The sequence below is a fragment of the Pelobates fuscus genome, chromosome 12, assembly GCF_036172605.1.
Source record: "Pelobates fuscus isolate aPelFus1 chromosome 12, aPelFus1.pri, whole genome shotgun sequence".
Taxonomy (NCBI): Eukaryota; Metazoa; Chordata; class Amphibia; order Anura; family Pelobatidae; genus Pelobates; species Pelobates fuscus.
Genome location: NC_086328.1, coordinates 78,225,624 through 78,241,040, shown reverse-complemented (window position 1 = coordinate 78,241,040; position 15,417 = coordinate 78,225,624). Strand labels below are relative to the sequence as shown.

General features: G+C 47.2%; 3 pseudogenes; all 3 read right to left on the bottom strand.

Moving 5' to 3' along the window:
* Nucleotides 1-6,898: 6,898 nt before the first annotated feature.
* Nucleotides 6,899-7,017, bottom strand: LOC134579860 (5S ribosomal RNA; annotated as a pseudogene).
* Nucleotides 7,018-7,151: 134 nt separating this feature from the next.
* Nucleotides 7,152-7,270, bottom strand: LOC134580026 (5S ribosomal RNA; annotated as a pseudogene).
* Nucleotides 7,271-7,656: 386 nt separating this feature from the next.
* On the bottom strand, nt 7,657-7,775 carry LOC134580187 (5S ribosomal RNA; annotated as a pseudogene).
* Nucleotides 7,776-15,417: the final 7,642 nt, after the last annotated feature.

Below are 15,417 nucleotides of genomic sequence, written 5' to 3'. Positions count from 1 at the left end.
AGCGACTGGCGGTACCTGAAAGTCCGGCGGAGGCTCAATGCCCAAATCTGCAAAAAAGGCGGGAATGTTCATCGACGGTAGGAGGACGGTTGGTTTCGGGCCATTAAAAACGAGAATCTTAAAAGGGTATCCCCACGCAAATCGGATTCCACTGGACCTCAGCAGGTCTGTGACAGGCTTCCAAGCTTTTCTCCGGAGGAGGGTGGCAGGTGCAATGTCCTGGTATATCTCGATGGGGTGTCCTTCTGGCATGTAGGCCTGTGCTCTGCTGTGACGCAGTATGGCCTCCTTGGTCTTATAATAATGCAGCCGCATTATTACATCTCTTGGCGGGCTATTCTTTGGACCCCTGACCCTGAGGGCTCTGTGCACACGATCCACTGCCCAAAGATGGTCTGGAATATCAGGCAGGGTTTGTTTGAAACTGTCCATCAGGGTTTTTTCGAGGTCTGCTTCTACGATGGATTCCGGCAGACCTCGGATACGCAAATTATTCCGCCGTGATCTGTTTGAAACATCTTCCAATTCCAGCTCTAATTCGGTCATACGCGTGAGGAGCTTATTCGTGAGGGTTGCCGCCGTGTTGTGGGCCACCACCACTGCTTCAAGTTTTTCCTCCACCTGGCTGGTGCGGGCGCCTATCACAGCGATTTCGGCCTTTACTTCAGCCGCTGTTCTTTTAATTTCTTCGGCTAAGTAGCCCTTTACCTCGGCCAAAGATTGCAATATGGCACTGGAGGTTGCCTCTGTGGGGGGATTACCCATTCCGGGCCGGTCTATGGGGTCCGTGGAGCTAGGGCTCGAGGCCGCAGGCGCCCCACGTGCTGTTGGCCTCTGTGCAGACAGCATGTCCGCCACTGACAGGGCTTCTCTCGCGCTCTTTGTGACCGGTCTCCGTTTGGACATCCGGTCCCCTTGTCCGGTGGGGATGTCGGGGTACTCGGGGCAGGGTGCACGCGCCCTCGGTCGGGTTGGAAGCAGGTTACAGTGCGGTTTTGAGCGCCGGGGTGCGGAGCACTCGCTCTATGCGGCCATCTTCGTTGGCGGTCAGACCACGCCCCCTCAATAGTCCTCTTTCTTTATACAAAGCTCCGTGGGCATGAGTGGTTAAAAACGCATACTTGGAGTCCGTGTAGATGTTCACTCTTAAACCTTCAGCCAATTGTAACGCTCGTGTCAGTGCTATCAATTCTGCCTTTTGTGCTGATGTTCCTTTTGCCAGTGGCCGAGCTTCTATCACCTTGTCTATCGTTGTTACTGCATATCCTGCATAGCGGATCCCTTCTTTCACATAACTACTGCCGTCGGTGTAATATTGAACATCGGGGTTCTGGATGGGAAAATCACGAAGATCTGGTCTACTTGAAAATACTTCATCCATTACTTCAAAACAATCATGTTGACTTTCAGTAGGTTGTGGCAAAAGGGTAGCTGGATTTAAGGTATTTACAGTCTCTAAATGCACTCTTGGGTTTTCACACAACATTGCTTGATACTTGGTCATACGGCTGTTACTAAACCAATGATTTCCTTTGTAATCCAGCAACGTCTGTACTGCATGTGGGACTCGTACATAAAGTTCTTGACCCAGAGTGAGTTTATCGGCTTCAGCTACTAGCAGGGCGGCTGCAGCTACGGCTCTTAGACAAGGTGGAAGTCCGCTGGCCACTGCATCCAGTTGCTTAGACATGTAGGCAACAGGTCTTTGCCATGATCCCAAGTACTGTGTCAATACTCCCACAGCCATTCTTCTTTGCTCATGTACATACAGGTAGAATGGTCGTGTGTGATCAGGTAGACCTAATGCTGGGGCACTCATCAAAGCCTTCTTCACATCTTCAAATGCCGTTTGCTGTTCTTGAGTCCATAAGAAGGGGTCGTGCTCTGTACCTTTGATAGCTGCATACAGAGGTTTTGCCAGTATCGCGTAGCTGGGAATCCATATCCTACAGAAGCCTGCTGCCCCCAAGAATTCTCGCACTTGTCTTCTATTCTTGGGTATCGGTATTTGGCACACAGCTTCTTTTCTCTCTGGCCCCATAATTCTTTGACCTTCAGAGATATGGAATCCCAGATATTTGACAGTTGGCAAACACAACTGAGCCTTCTTTCTAGACACCTTGTATCCTGCCTTCCAGAGAATGTGTAGTAGATCGTGCGTTGCTTGCTGACATATTTCCTTTGTAACTGCTGCTATCAACAAGTCATCTACATATTGTAACAATACACACTCTCCTGGGATGGACTCGAAATCCAGTAGATCTTGACTTAGAGCTGAACCAAATAGGGTAGGTGAATTTTTAAACCCTTGGGGCAGTCTTGTCCAGGTCATTTGGCGTTTTGAGCCCGTCACAGCGTTTTCCCATTGGAAAGCAAAGATACATTGGCTTTCTGCGGCAATTCGGAGGCAAAAGAAGGCATCTTTGAGGTCTAGGACTGTAAAGTAAGTAGCCCCGCCCGGAATTAAAGCAAGCAGGTTATATGGATTGGGTACAACTGGATGTATACTAACAACCGCATCATTGACTGCTCTCAAGTCCTGCACAGGTCGATACTCATCTGTACCGGGCTTTTGAACAGGCAGCAATGGGGTGTTCCAGGGGGAAGTACAGAATTTTAGGATACCATACCGTATGAACTTATCCAGATAAGATTGGATGTTCTTCTTAGCCTTCTGCGGGATGTGATATTGCCGTAGGCTCACTGGATAAACCCCAAGTTTTAGTTCGATTTTAATAGGTGGAATATTGCGGGCCAGTCCTGGTGGGTTGTTCTCTGCCCAAACTCCTGGTATGTTGAATAAGGATTCATCACTCCTAGGGTTTTGGATAGTCAACGCTGTATAAAGTCGCCACTCTTCTTCCTTTGGTACGGATAATGTCATAATACCTGAAGGTCCATTAAACTTTAAGGATGTTGTTCCATTTGGTAGGAACGTAATCTGCGCTTGTAACTTGGATAGCATATCACGTCCCAGCAATTGGACTGGACATTCAGGCATGTAAAGGAATTGATGTTTTACTACGTGGCCTCCCAATGTACAGAGTCGACTTTTAAGAACCGGTTTTGCAGCACTTCTTCCAGTTGCTCCTATTACAGTAATAGTTCTTCCAGATGGAGGAGCAACTAGGTCAGTCACCACCGAATGTTCAGCACCAGTGTCGATCATGAACGCACTCCTTTTTCCCCATATTGATACATCGACCATAGGCTCCGCTCGACCAAGGGGGATGGAGCCCGGTCGGTATCAATAGTCCTCCATGACCGTGTCAGCCAATCCCACAAAGTCCCTACCTTCTCTATCGCGGGACTTTTGCGCTGCTGGATAGTACCTATCTTCCCTTACACTTCCTCTGTTCCCATTACTTCCTCTATTACCATTGCTCCCTCCGGGGCCTCCTCTACCTCTCGCTCTGCCTCTAAAGTTTCCGTAACCTGCCCTGGGTAGGTCTCTCTCGTACTGCTCTCTTTGCGGACACTCGTTTCTCCAATGCCCTTCTTCCTTGCAATACGCGCACTGATTCCTACTCAAAGGCTCCCTATTCCATCTACTATCGCCTCTATCTGGGCCCCGTCTATCTACGCCTGCGATCGCTACCGCTAGCATATCAGCCTTTTTACGCATCTTGCGCTCTTCCTCTTTCTTTGTCTCTGTTTCCCTGTTCATGTATACTTTATTTGCTACCTCCATTAGTTGGGTGATAGACATTCCTGCAAACCCTTCTAACTTTTGTAGCTTGCGCTTAATATCTCCGTAAGGCTTGGCTGACAAAGGCGGAGTTTACCATTCGGGAATTATCAGCGTCTTCCGGATTAAAGGGGGTATACAAGCGGTATGCCTCCAATAATCGGTCATAAAAGACACTGGGCGCTTCATCACTTTTCTGAATCACCTCAACTGTCTTCGACATATTAATAGCTTTCTTCCCTCCGGCTTTCATGCCAGCAATTATAGCGTCTCTATAGGCTTTGAGTTGAACCATATCTGCGCCATTAACATTCCAATCGGGATCGGTATTAGGGTAATGTGTTGCGGCCCATTCTGCCGGATTGGCTTGATTTAAAGCACGGGCTCTATCCTCTAGCGCTTTAATGGCCGCTTGGTTAATCCTTGTCCTTTCCTCATTATTAAACAATGTCATTAATAACTGCTGGCAATCAGTCCATGTCGGATTATGTGTCTGAACTATCGAGGTGAACAGATCGGTCATAGCTTGTGGTTTCTCAGTGAACGAGGAATTGTGGGTCTTCCAATTCAACAGATCGGTAGTCGTGAACTGGACATATACGAAGACTGGGTCAGCATGTGCCATTTGACCTGCGGCATCGAGATAGGCTGACCCAGGATTCAGACGAAGAGGCATCTGATAATGTTTGAGTTGTTGGGTACCGGTCAGTTGTCTGGTTAGTATAGGGCTACGTGAAGGGGCGTCAGTTATGGGTTCCAGTCGGGGGGTAATAGGGCATGAGGATGTGGGAGCTTGATTTTGGGAAAAGCTAGTAAATAGAATACTCCCAGCCGAGCTAGAAGAAGCTTGACCGGAAGTTTGAAGTGGCGCCAAATCAGGATATTCAGATCTAACGGGGGTTGGTTCTGGTTCCGGAAGGGGAGGTTTAATACGAGGGGGGGTGGATTCTGTACTGGAGGAGGAAGTGGAAGTGGATGAGGGCAATGAGGGGAGGGGTATAGAACTTCCTGCACTCGCGTCACCTCTTCCTGTGGGGAAGTAAGGGGGCGGCAAAGGGATCTCGGACTCAGGGGGCGTGTCCAAAATGGGCCTAACCATAGTCCTAGTGGACAAACAAGTCCTGGCCACCATGAGGCGACATTGCTCCTCGTGGCATATCTGAATCCATTTTGGCGAGTCGTTTACGGCCTGTCTCCAACAATCAATATATGGAAACTGTCCGTAAAGTTCAGGCCTACCTGACACAGCCACGTGTACACGCTGTATCAGGGTTGGATCCAAACTACCACGTGGCGGCCATGCCGTAACCAAAATAGGCCACTCCCTAGTGCACAAAGTGACCAAACGTACAGGAGACATTTTAACCCCAAAATCACATGTTTTAAATCCCTTTTTAAAATGCTTTACCATACAACCTAAGGGATCCAAAATCGTTGACTCCGACGCGCCCATACTTATCAATGGAACGTCGTTGACAACGAATACTATGCACGCGTTCTATTCAACAGTCACACTGTTTCCTCTGGCAACAGCACCACGTGGTACGGTTACCAAGTGAAACGTACACAATAACACAATAAACACTCAGGGAATTCCCATACACACACAGCTGTTACACCAGTCACTAAATAATCAATATTATGCCCTTTGGCGAAACTATACAGTCACCCACGCTATAATTCTCTATATACGAATTACCCGTCTATAACACACCCCAGTAACATCGTCTTTTACAAATAGCGGTTACAGTACGGTTAGCATAGGTCAAAGCACAATTTAAGGTCACAATACAATTATTAGTGGTTATGGTGTTAAACATGCAATAGACGACAATTATTAGTACTTATATACAGTGTCAGTAAATATACAGGGTTATGGTACCGTGCACTATGATACAGCAACACACTATTAACACTCTCGCTAGATGGCTGAGCTCGCGCTATCTAACAAGATATACACTTTACTAACAATCTTTCACACATATACAATCCCAACTAAACTATTGGCCAGTACCTTGATGGACTACCTAAGACTATGTACACCCGTTTTGGTTAGCCACACTGCCCAAGCACCACATATAACGAACTAGAGGGCAGAATTTACACAGAACCCTCTTAGTCTATTTACTCTATCAAAAATCTAGTGGGTTCCAAATTTACACGCCTTCCCACTTAGCCAAGATAGGTTGAGATCTAGCGAACCGAATTTACACAGACGCCGCTTAGTCTCGCGGTCCCTCCGACCTAGCGAACAAAATATACACCCTAGAACGCTAGTCTAGACAAGACACCGGTGTCCGGCTAGGGCTATTTACACAGAACCCCGCCTGACTCCAAACCAAATCAAACGGTCTTACTAAAGAGCGTTCGATTGAGCGGTGCGCCTTCGCTCCTTCCCTCCGACAGAGGGGGCAGATTCCATACACAGATTTAAACCCCTTTTGGGCCTACCGCACAATCGGTATACCCCTAGTGGGTCTGCCGTCTAAAACAGCAGTTGTCTTACCTCCTCGTTCCTGAACCTGAGTTCACACTCATCGACGGGGACACCCCAGCACTTCTTACGTAGAGGCCGATGATCTCCTGGACAACAGACCAGTGGCGCCGAGACGAAGGGAGGTCCACGTAGAAGTTCAGGGGTGCAGCCATAGAGAACGTGGGCAAAGATAGACCGTCTCACGCCTCTGCCTCTCAGCTACCGTTGAACGATGAGCTTCCCGGCCAATGCACCAAATGATACCGGAGAAACTGACGGAAGCCAAGCACAGAGAGATGGACACAGGTTTCTTCAGGAAGGAAGAGATTCTTTATTGGATCACCGATCGGGACTCAGAGGGACTAATGTCACCAAAATACAGCAAGTTCTGAGACCCGGACAATAGTGCAGGCTCCTTATATAGGCACATAACTTCTCCCATATTAAGCTCCACCCGCACATTCTCTTAACCAATCAATACAAATAAGAATTAACTTCCTGCTTGACCGCATGGCTTGTCCAGCACAATGGAGGAGGGGAATACTATATCCTGTATTCTTGCACATGCTCCGTACACTACTGATCGTATCTTGCCTCGTGCAACCAACTGATCGATACGTCAGCATATGCACGTACACATGCCACGTGGTAATCTCGGCCTACTAAATTTATTTTTACCGAGATTCCACCACAATCTGATTATGACATCATAATGCAAAAAAGAAATAAACAAAAGCTTATGGCACCTGAGGTTCCTAGTTGGTCTCCCATACAAGTACTAACCAGGCACAAGTCTGGATGGCTTCTGAGATCTGACAAGATCAGGCATTTTCAGACTGGTATGGCCATAGGCAAAATTAGTTGAATGCAATTTCACTGATGTTGGTAGAATATCAAACACTGGTTGCGACAAAAGACAAGACGCTTCTGGATAGGGAAAAAAGTGATCTGATTATGACATCAAAAAGCAAAAAAGAAAAAAACAAAAGCTTATGGCACCTGAGTTTCCTAGTTGGTCTCCCATACAAGTACTAAACAGGCCCCAGTCTGGATGGCTTCTGAAATCTGACGAAATCAAGCAGTTTCAGACTGGTATGGCCATAGGCAAAATTAATCCAATGCAATTTCACTGATGTTGGTAGAATATCAAACACTGGTTGCGACAAAAGACAAGGCGCTTCTGGATAGGGAAAAAGTGATCTGATTATGACATCATAATGCAAAAAAGAAATAAACAAAAGCTTGTGGCACCTAAGGTTCATAGTTGGTCTACCATACAAGTACTAACCAGGCCCGAGTCTGGATGGCTTCGGAGATCTGACGAGTTCAGGCATTTTCAGACTGGCATGGCCATAGGCAAAATTAACTGAATGCAATTTCACTGATGTTGGTAGAATATCAAACACTGGTTCCGAGAAAAGACAATACACTTCTGGATAGGGAAAAAAGTGATCTGATTATGACATCATAATGCAAAAAAGAAATAAACAAAAGCTTATGGCATCTGAGGTTCCTAGTTGGTCTCCCATACAAGTACTAACCAGGCGCAAGTCTGGATTGCTTATGAGATCTGACGAGATCAGGCATTTTCAGACTGGTATGGCCATAGGCAAAATTAATCGAATGCAATTTCACTGATGTTGGTAGAATATCAAACACTGGTTGCGACAAAAGACAAGACGCTTCTGGATAGGGAAAAAAGTGATCTGATTATGACATCATAATGCAAAAAAGAAATAAACAAAAGCTTACGGCACCTGAGGTTCCTAGTTGGTCTCCCATACAAGTACTAAACAGGCCCGAATCTGGATGGCTTCTAAGATCTGACAATATCAGGCATTTTCAGACTGGTATGGCCATAGGCAAAATTAATCGAATGCAATTTCACTGTCACTGGTTGCGACAAAAGACAAGACGCTTCTGGATAGGGAAAAAAGTGATCTGATTATGACATCATAATGCAAAAAAGAAATAAACAAAAGCTTATGGCTCCTGAGGTTCCTAGTTGGTCTCCCATACAAGTACTAACCAGGCCCGAGTCTGGGTGGCTTCTGACGAGATCAGGCATTTTCAGACTGGTACTGCCATAGACAAAATTAATCGAATGCAATTTCACTGATGTTGGTAGAATATCAAACACTGGTTGCGACAAAAGACAAGACGCTTCTGGATAGGGAAAAAAGTGATCTGATTATGACATCATAATGCAAAAAAAAAAACTTATGGCACCTGAGGTTCCTAGTTGGTTTCCCATACAAGTACTAACCAGGCCCGAGTCTGGATGGCTTCTGAGATCTGACATTTTCAGACTGGTATGGCCATAGGCAAAATTAATCACATGCAATTTCACTGATGTTGGTATCCACTGTGAGCCTGACACAGAAGCTGGTAGACAACTAACTGCTATTCAATCTATTACAGTGGAAAAACTTTTTTTGTTTTTAAAGGCACGCTATAGTCACACCAGATATGAGTTGTGGCACTGGGCAAGTGGGCACAGTATCCACTGTGAGCCTGACACAGAAGCTGGCAGACAACTAACTGCTCTTCAATCTATTACAGTGAAAAAACATTTTTTGTTTTTAAATGCAAGCTTAAGCTATTGTGATACCAGATATGAGTGGTGGCACTGGGCAAGTGTGCACAATATCCTCTGTGAGCCTGACACAGAAGCTGGCAGGCAAGCAACTGCAATTAGAAAAAAAAGCAGACTGATGTTCTAGCCCTAAAAAGGACTTTTTGGGGTGCTGTTGTTACAGCAGAGATCAGATGAGTCCTTCAGGACTGTAGTGAACACTGAATACCCTAGCCTAGCTATCAATTTCCCTATCTAATGAGCAGCAGCTACACTTTCCCTCCTCTCACTAAGAATGCAGCTTCAGAATGAATCTAAAATGGATGCTGGGAGGGAGGTGGGAGGGTCTGGAAGGGAGGGTCTGCTGCTAATTTGCTGGAATGTGTCTGCTAACCGTGAGGCACAGGGTCAAAGTTTGCTCAATGATGACAAATAGGGGGCAGATCAAACCGCGCATGTGTTCGCCCGCCGAGGCGAACGCGAACACGCTATGTTCGCCGGGAACTATTCGCCGGCGAACAGTTCGGTACATCACTATTTACGATTAGTTAATGTGCAGAGAGCAGTTCATGTGATCAAAGGCATGGTGTGGAGGATCAGCTATAGTGGGACATGCTTGGCAGGCTGCTGTTTTCTGCTTGTGCTCATCCAATCCCTTCTGGGCGCCAGGTGCAGACCCTGGGAGTCCCTGATACCTGGAACAACAAAGGCAAGTCTCTGGCTGAGTGCCGGGTTCGCGGCTTGAGGTGGTGGAAGCTTGTTTTGTCGGGTGGTCGGATCTGTCCCGGTGGTGCTTTACGTCCGGTGCGGGATTGTGGTGGCTTAAGGTGGAGGCGAGTGCTTGACGTGGGGCAGGCTCTGCATTTCTGTTTGTGCCTATGGTCCCATCTTCGACGCCTTTTGCGTTGGTGGATTTTAATGGGGACTGCTTTGCTTAGCTGTGGTGGAGCTTGTTGGGGCTGTGGTGGAGCTTGTTGGGGCTTCCGGCTTGTTATTTGCTTCCAAAATTGATTATAGAGTCCAGACAGCCTCTCAGGGGTGGACCAGGATAACCCCCACCAGTCCGAGGGGGGTTAATGGAGCTCCTGCCGGGAAGTAGCTGCTCCTGGGCATCCCAGGATCGTGAGATCGGCCGCCTCTCCCGCCCGGTGAGCACCAGGCCACACTTGCCACGCGGAGGTAAGTAAAACTCTGTCGAGTTGCTGACCGCTATTAAGCATGTCGGGTCGGTCAGGAAGGAGCAACATTGCTGGGTCATCCCCTTCTGGGGTGAAATTCACTTGTTGATAGCTGCTTAAAGTGAGATATTGAGGGAGCTCACACGAAGTGCGTCTTTCCTCCATGACAGCTAGGCCCCGCCCCCCGGAAGCTGCATTCTTAGTGAGAGGAGGGACAGTGTAGCTGCTGCTGATTTAATAGGGAAATCAATAGCTAGGCTAGTGTATTTAGTGTCTACTACAGTCCTGATTGACTCATCTGATCTCTGCTGTAAGGACAGCACCCCAAAAAGACCTTTTTAGGGCTAGAACATCAGTCTGCTTTTTTTTTTCCTGTGTAATCTAATTGCAGTTGCCTGCCTGCCAGCGTGTGTGTCAGGCTCACAGCGTATACTGTGCCCACTTGCCCAGTGCCACCACTCATATCTGGTGTCACAATAGCTTGCATTTAAAAAAAACAAAAAACTTTTTTGACTGTAATATAATAGCAGTCAGTTTCCTTCACACGTGTGTGTTTCAGGGCCTGCCAGGGCACTGTGACACACCAGTGCAACTCATATCTGGTGTAACAGTAGTGTACATTTAAAAAAAAATATTGACTGTAATAGATTGAATAGCAGTTAGTTGTCTGCACGCGTGTGTGTCAGGCCTACAGCGTCTACTCTGCCAACTTCTGCCAGTGCACAGTGCCACTCATATCTGTTGTCACAGTAGCTTGCACGCATAGTACCACTAATCGAAAAAAAAATGACAGGCAGAGGCAGGCCACCCTGCAGCGGCCGTCGTGGTCGTGGTACTGTGATTCCCTTTGGCCCTAGAATAATGCCCAGTGTTCAGAGGCCACGTACCCTGAACTCGAAAAGTTCTGAGGACGTAGTTGACTGGCTAACACAGGACACCCAATCTTCTACAGCTTCCGCTCGGAACCTTGATGCACCATCCTCCTCCAGCTTAGCTTCGGGCACCTCTCAAGTTACAACTCGCCCGCCTGCCGCCACCACCAACACTAGCACCACAGCGGCTTCACTTGATCTGTCAGGAGTTATTTACACATCAGTTGGAAGAAATGAGTGATGCGCAACCATTATTGCCAGAGGATGTAGATAACAGGGATATGTCTCAGTCAGGCAGCATTACACACATGGACGTAAGGTGTGATGATGATGATGTTTTACCCGCTGCTGCTTCCTTTGCTGAGTTGTCAGATACAAGTGAAGCGGTTGATGATGACGATGCGTCCGTGGATGTCACGTGGGTGCCCACTAGAAGAGAAGAAGAACAGGGGGAAAGTTCAGATGGGGAGACAGAGAGGAGGAGGAGGAGACGAGTTGGAAGCAGGGGGAGGTCGTTGCAAGGAGCTATTGGCACAGTCATACAGCATGCATTGGCACCCGGGGTCATCCAGACAGCACACCAATCAACGCATGCTGTTGCCACCACCAGAATGCTGTCATTGCAGAGTTCAGCAGTGTGGCATTTTTTTTGGTGTGTCTGCCTCTGACAACAGTTTGCGGTGTTTGCGGTGGGTTAAACGGGGAGTTTGGTCTGTCACTGTGAAGCGGGCGTAACCCTTACACTACCTGATCCATACAACATCATACCTGATGTTTTAAAGCACGTTATTCCAAACAATTTAGGAATGTTAGGTGATTTATGCCCTCTATGGATTAAAACCAGACTCTGCATCAACTATGTAATTTTCCATGGGAGTTTTGCCATGGATCCCCCTCCGGCATGCCACAGTCCAGGTGTTAGTCCCCTTGAAACAACTTTTCCATCACTATTGTGGCCAGAAAGAGTCCCTGTGGGTTTTAAAATTTGCCTGCCCATTGAAGTCTATGGCGGTTCGCCCGGTTCGCCCGTTCGCGAACATTTGTGGAAATTTGCGTTCGCCGTTCGCGAACGGAAAATTGTATGTTCGCGACATCTCTAGTGTGCACATGTGTGCACACGTACTGTTCCACCATGTTGCTGAAATGTTGCCTCCTGCTAAGATGTTCCAACTGGTGGTGCTGGTTGTTGTGGGGTGCTGACAAAGCTTTTTCGCATTTCGGCCATGCTAATCCTGTCTTCTGAGGTGCTGGCAGTGCCCCAGCTGCGTTGGCGACCTCTTTCTCCTCCTCCGCCTCCTCCTCCTCTGCCTTCGCCTTGTGCTTCCACTGGGCCCCCAGTGTCAGTTGGGAAGGCCCTCAGCAGCGCGTCTACAAGCGTGCGCTTGTAGTCGAGCATCTTCCGATCACGCACCAGTAAGGGAATTAAGGACGGCACGTTGTCCTTGTAACAGGGATCGAGCACGGTGGCCACCCAGTAATCAACACAAGTTAGAATGTGGGCAACTCGGCAGTCATTGCGCAGGCATTGCAGCATGTAGTCGCTCATGTGTGCCAGGCTGCCCAGAGGCAAGGACAAGCTGTCCTCTGTGGGAGGTGTATCGTCTGTGTCCCCCGTATCCCCCCAGCCACGCTCCAGTGATGTCTACGTTGGGTGCCTCCCTGCTGTGAACACGGTTCCTCCTCCTCCTCATCTTCCTCCTCCTCATCCTCCAGAACTGTGCCTTGGCTGGACAATTGTGTACCTGGCCTATGCTGGTGCAGGAACCCACCTTCCAAGCCACTTGTGAATGACTGGCCTGATAACCATGGAAATGATGCCTCTTCCTCCTCCTCTTCCTCCTGTGCCACATCCTCTTCCATCATTACCTAAAGCGTTTTTTCAAGGAGACATAGAAGCGGGATAGTAAGGCTAAGAACAGTGTCATCGGCACTGGCCATGTTGGTGAAGTACTCAAAACAGTGCAAAATGGCACACAGATCTCGCATGCAGGCCCACTCATTGGTGGTGAAGTGGTGCTGTTCCGAAGAGCGACTGACCCGTGCGTGCTGCAGCTGAAACTCCACTATCACCTGCTGCTGCTCGCACAGTCTCTCCAGCATGTGCAAGGTGGAGTTCCACCTTGTGGGCACGTCGCATATGAGGCGGTGAGGGGGAAAGCCGAAGTTACGCTGCAGCGCAGACAGGCGAGCAGCAGCAGGGTGAGAATGCCAAAAGCGCGCACAGACGGCCCACACTTTCTGCAGCAGCTCTGATATATCTGGGTATACACTGTGGCGCTGTAGGTGGAAGCAGCGGCGGTAGAGGAGGAGGAGGTAGCCAACACTGTTTTTTATTTATTTTTTAATTGGGGTAGCCCCCAAAATATTTGGACATATAAAAAAAAGGAAAAAAAGAATAAGTGCACTTGAGTATAACAATGGCTGGGTGAGGCCGGTATAAATGTTTATTCTGCACAGACCAGTTACAGACAAGTCTGGTGGGAGCCATACCTGGTTCATTTTAATAAAGATGAGCTTGTCCACGTTGGCTGTGGACAGGTGGCTGCGCTTGTCTGTGATAACCTTGTGCCGATCGCACGTCCCCGTGACAGCGACAACGCATTCGGATGTCTGCCCTATCAACTTTCGATGCTATTTTCCGCGCCTACTATGGTGACCACGGGTAATGGGGAATCAGGGTTCGATTCCAGAGAGTGAGCCTGAGAAACGGCTACCACATGCAAGGAAGGCAGCAGGCACGCAAATTACCCACTCCCGATGCGGGGAGGTAGTGATGATAAATAACACTACACAACTCTTTCGAGGCCCTGTAATTGGAATGAGTACACATATGAGGCGGTGAGCGGGAAGGCCAAAGTTATGCTGCAGCGCAGACGGCCTACACTTTCTGCAGCAGCTCTGATATATCTGGGTATACTCCATGGCAGTGTAGGTGGAAGCGGTGGTGGAGGAGGAAGAGGAGGTAGCCAACACTGTTTTATTTATTTATTTTTATTTTTATTGGGGTAGCCCCCAAAATATTGGGACATATAAAAACAGAAAACTCTGTTCCGCAGAGCGACTAACCCGTGCGTGCTGCAGCTCAAACTCCACTATCGCCTGCTGCTGCTCGCAAAGTCTCATGAGGCGGTGAGCGGGAAGGCCAAAGTTATGCTGCAGCGCAGACAGGCGAGCAGCAGCAGGGTGAGAACGTCAAAAGCACGCACAGCCATTACACAGAAACTGGCTCATTATAAGTCATTAAATCAGTTATGGTTCCTTTGATCACTCCATCTGTTACTTGGATAACTGTGGGAATTCTAGAGCTAGTACATGCCGACGACCGCTAAGGGACGGCCGCTCCGCTTTAGTAGTAAATTCGAATCAAAATTCCATTTGCCCCAAAAAATTCTGGCCCATCTTCTGTGGGTTATTGCATTTTTAAGAAATAGACTTATTGTATCACACAAGCCATGCACAGGTAGATTGTTTGGCACAATATGAAGTGCACCCCCCAAATATACTATTTAGCACCAGAAAAATTTGAATTTTTCAGAGTGTGATGTAACCACAGTATTTGATGGTTCTATTTGACTCTCAGATATGAAGTGCACCGCAGGCCGCAAATGTACTATTTAGCACCCAAAAAAAATTGGATTTTTAAAACTGCACTGCAACCACAGTATTTGACAGTTCTATTTGACTCTCAGATATAAAGTACACACCCCAAATTTACTTTTTAGCACCCAAAACATTTGAATTGTTCTAACTGCGCTGTAACCACAGTATTTGACAGTTCTATTTGACTCTCAGATATGAAGTGCACGCCCAAAATTTACTTTTTAGCACCCAAAAAATTAGAATTTTTAAAGCTGCACTGTAACCACAGTATTTGACGGATATATTTGACTGTCAGATATGAAGTGCACGGCCCAAATTTACTTTTTAGCACCCAAAAAGTTCGCATTTTTTAAACTGCGCTGTAGCCACAGTATTTTACGGTTCTATTTGACTCTCAGATATGAAGTGCAGACGCCAAATTTACTTTTTTGCACCCAAAAAATTTGAATTGGTCAAACTGCGCTGTAACCACAGTATTTGACGGTTCTATTTGACTCTCAGATATGAAGTGCATGCCCCAAATTTACTTTTTAGCACCCAAAAAATTTGAATTGGTCAAACTGCGCTGTAACCACAGTATTTGACGGTTCTATTTGACTCTCAGATATGAAGTGCACGCCCCAAATTTAATTTTTAGCACCCAAAAAAATTTGAATTTTTAAAACTGCGCTGTAACCACAGTAGTTGATGGTTCTATTTGACTCTCAGATATTAAGTGCACTGCAGGCCGCAAATGTACTATTTAGCACAAAAAAGTGTGTTTTTTTAAACCAACAATGTAACAGTGGTATTTAAGGGTTTTATTAGACTGCAAGAAATGCAGTACGCAAATGTACTATTTAGCACCAAAAAATAGCAGTATTTAAAAATGCCTAGATGTTGTTCAGTGAGCTACCAGAACAGGATTAAAGTAATGTGCCTGGCACACATGCAGTTGCAAGTGCACTACACTCTCTGTGGCACTGGGCTAAGGGCAGGGTACAACAATGTAGTATAGCACCCACAAAAATAATTGCTATAGTTTGCAG